This window comes from Meleagris gallopavo, chromosome 2, assembly GCF_000146605.3.
Source record: "Meleagris gallopavo isolate NT-WF06-2002-E0010 breed Aviagen turkey brand Nicholas breeding stock chromosome 2, Turkey_5.1, whole genome shotgun sequence".
Classification (NCBI taxonomy): Eukaryota; Metazoa; Chordata; class Aves; order Galliformes; family Phasianidae; genus Meleagris; species Meleagris gallopavo.
This window is the reverse complement of record NC_015012.2, coordinates 54168586-54172710: the sequence shown is the minus strand read 5'-3', so window position 1 is coordinate 54172710 and position 4125 is coordinate 54168586.

Genomic DNA, 4125 nt, shown 5'->3' with positions numbered 1-4125 from the left:
GGCGGAGCGCGTGGCCTCGCCTCCCGCGCCGCCAAACTTCGCCCCGAACTTTGAGTGTGCGCGGCGCGTTCCACATGATCTGCCCGTGCTTCCAGCGCGGCCATCTGCAGCGCGCTGTGACACCCTTATGACTTACGTGCCTTAAATCTTGCAGTAACCCTGCCCCGATCCGCTGCTGTCTTGGAGCGTGGTACGTTACCGGCTGAAGAGCACGTGCTCTTCTCTAACCCTGTAGATCTTGTATGTCAGATTTTTTCCTAACTCAGTTATGGGGTCATATGGCACGTATCAAATGCTTTATTGAAGTCCAGATTAGACTTCTTGCCTTTTTGTTACGTAGAAATGAGTTGTTATGTTAGCCTGGCACTTACTTCCAATTAGCCAATCTCAGTTTTGCCCCATGCTCTGCTACGTCTTGGTTCAAAGCCTTCTACTGAAATCGAGCTCATCTGCCTACAGTTGTCTTAATGCCCTGTGATGAAGCTTTTGATTCTCCAGTCACTGTACCACCTTGACTCAACAGACCACTGAAAGTCTGCAGCGTGTTTCTTCAGAACCCTGGGTTGTTATTTCTGCAGCCTGGTCGCTGAACTCTTTCGTGCCTTCAGTCTTCAAAGATTATATCCTAGCCTTTTTCTGCACCTTTCAGTGAGTCCTTTATCTTGCAGCATTTCCTACCGGAATAATTGAATTTCTCATGCGACGTGACCTTGCTGCAGAGATTTCAAAGTGCTTGTGTATATGTGTGTAACTGTACTTACAGACCTGAATAGCACACGTGTGTCTGTGCATGACTTTTGGATGCCCACCAGTGCGGCCCAATTGATCATTTTATGACCATTATTTAGCACATTTGCAGATCGACTAAGAGATGCATGGTGCCCTTCTCTTTAAAAAAGGGAAGATATGTTCTCAGAGTGCAAGGAAACTGTACAGCCGGCCAACCTACTGTTTGAGAATCGCTTCAACTTAAAAGAATAATAAGATTGTTGTGGATAAAGCAAGGGGAGGTCAAATGTTCAAATTGCTCTTTAAGACTTGGAGCAAATCAGCTGGGAATGTACCGTAGCCAACCGGGGAGGCTGAGGTTTGTGTGGTAAATGGTGAGGGTTCAGAGATGGACCCTAATCAAACAGAACTTGAGAAATGCTGCATTGGTTACACCTCATGTATGAGTAATAGTGGTTTTCCAGTATGCTTGTGTTAGATCTGGTGGAATTAATTTCATTAGGTAACAAATGAGATTCGCCTTCAGATTCCTGGAGGCAACTAAAAATGTGCATGAATGTACAAGGAGAGATTATTCCACTAGCAGGATATGAATAACTTGCATTTACTCAAGTGACTATTACTCGTATCCTGTGAAGGGACAGTTCTCTCCGTGGAGCCAGATCCCATTTCATAACCTCAGTTGACTTGCAGCAGCACACATCAGAGCAGAAGATGACTGTAGCCCTCAACGTTTTAAATACGAATCATCAGAGAGTTTGAGTGAACCAGACCTGGGTTGCTGGTTTTTCCTCCTCAGCAACAGTCATGCTAGTAGTTTTCCCTCTTGTGGTTTCATTTTAGTCACATGAAGTACTCTGGAGTACATGGGAAAACCAGTAAATGCTGAAATCCGGTGTGCTTAAGTAAGTGCAAAAGCAAAGAATGTAGAAATGGGGAAAAAGGAGAATCATTTGGAGGAATTGGTAGTGTAGGACGCTTGGTTTGATGTTCATATTGTGGGTGTGAAAGAAACACACAATGTGTACACAATGTGTAACTTGCATCTTATAAAAAGGCACTACTTCAGTAGGAGATCAGGTTTTTTTTCAGGTGAAGCTAAAGCAAATAACTTCTGCCCAAGGTACTGCTGGTTAGGCAAATAAAGGTTGATTGTTCAGCAGTGGAGTTCAGAGCACTCTCCACATCAAGGGCTTTTTTATTTAAATTTGTAAGTGTTCATGTGATAACTCATGTTCAGTTATCACATGCTCATGAAACTATTTTGCTTACGGTAGAAGACGAGGAAATAGATATGGATTCTGGAAGGGAACTCTCAGGATTTCTGTCTTGCTTGATCATGTTAGAGAGTTTTCAATCTTAGCAAAGCAAATTCCCTTGTCCTAGCCTAAGAGATGTCACCCAGCTTTGGGCTGGTTTTCTGGAAAGGAATAACCTTCTTAACTGTAGGTAGTGAAGGGGAAGGAGAGCTATATCTGGGTGTGATATCAGTTCTGTGGATGGCAATGTCCTGGTGACCCGTATAACTGTAAATCATACCGCATTCCTATTTCCTGAGGTAGCTTTTACAGAGCAAAGCTATCTGTGTGTTCTGGGCTCTCAAATTAAAGAACTGTATCTGAATCCTTCATCTTGTTCAAAACTTAGATTAAGGCACTGAATCTCCCTGCAGAAAAGTATTTACAGTACATGATGCAGCTTACGGTTGGAACCCAGATCTCGTAGATACTGACTACCTTGGATTTCTCTCTCTCTTTTTTTTTTCCCAAAGCAGTAACATTCACATCTTGAGCCCTCTCTTACTGCTTTTTACAGTTGATGTCAATTAAGACTGCAGACCTTTCTCCTGCTCCTGGCCTGCTGTTGCTTAGTAACTCTTTTATTTTCTTGTTTCAATCCCCAACCAAATCAGTACAAAACCATGGTTTGGTGAGAACTCTCTTCAGCTCTGCCAAAAGCCATTTAACGCATTCAGACTGGACATGCGATAGTAAGAAAGTGCAGTAATGGAACATAATTAGTTTGAAGAGCATTGGGTGGGAAATGGGTTATGATTCACTGTCGCTCTTTACGGTGTTTCAAAGATTAATTGCAATGCTATCTGCTTGAATAAAGTAACAGCATGTGTTGATATTACTACAATTGAATTATTGCAATAATTCTGTATGGAAACCACGTTGATGCTTTGTAGGGAAGTGCGTTTTGCTTCTGGCCTTAACTTTATCACTTTCTCATACAGTTCAGCAGATTAAACAAACTGGATCAGGGAACAGGTACACATCTGCCTCTAAGACTCTTCCTTATGAGCATTTGCAACCTCTTAGATTTACAGTGATCATCCCAGATAATTCCAGAGAGACATTCTGTACTGTTTGAGTCTTGCACATGTGCAGACATGCAAGGCTTTCAGAGAAAGCACAGTGGTACTTAGAATTCTCGAGGACCTCTGCGACACTGATCTCTGTGGGTTTTTGAAATAGCTCTGAATGTATTTTTCCACCTATCTCTGTCTGTAGATGTTTTCTCAGAAATGCAGGCTCTGATTCATGCGTGCATCACACTCATCTTTAACTGATGAGTCCCTTTGCCTTGAGGAGGAAAACAAGCAGTACCAAACATCACTCCTATTACAGTTTGCTTCTGGAAAAATCTCCGATTATTGGTGTGTCCACTTACTTCCCCTCTTCAATCAACTGTCTCCTTTCCTACTTGAGAGTTTATTAAAACGTCTCGACATTGTCTGAGCTGTGCTGCACATCAGCCTTGCTCCTTCAGACCTTACAGCTGTATACTGAGCAGTTCTGTGACTTGTTGGAGAGGTCAGAGTTAAATCATCTGTGTGCGTCTTCAGTGGTTGCTCAAAGCACTTCCCAAAAGTTATTCATAGGACCTCTTAAGACTCAGTTCTTCCATGATAACCTAGGAAATGCGCTTCCAACTCCTTTTTCTTTTGCAGTGAACAGCTCTTAATCATGCTGTGCTTGTTAAAATAAACTTCATGCTTCCCCTTCCCGTCATTACTTGCTGAATCATATTTAGTTGTGACGTCCTGAAACTCGTGCATGTTTTTATAATCCCGTTGCAATAATTAATAAGCATAAAATGATTAAAATCTGAGTCATTTAATGCCAAATGGGGGCTAGCTAACTGCTTAGAAATCTCGTCATTCTGTGTGGTTGCTGTTGAGCTTGTAGGTGCTACAGATGTAGATCCCAGCAATAAATGAAGCACAAAAGCTATCAAATGGCATTGTCTCGGCGTCTGACCAGTTTATTCTGTTATTCCTTAGGTTGAAAACAACTTGCTTTGTGTCCAGCTGAGAGGTGTACAGCAGGCAGAAAGGTTTCTTGCTGATGTCTTTCTGAAGTTAGGTTTTCTTTTTTCTTTTTTCTTTTT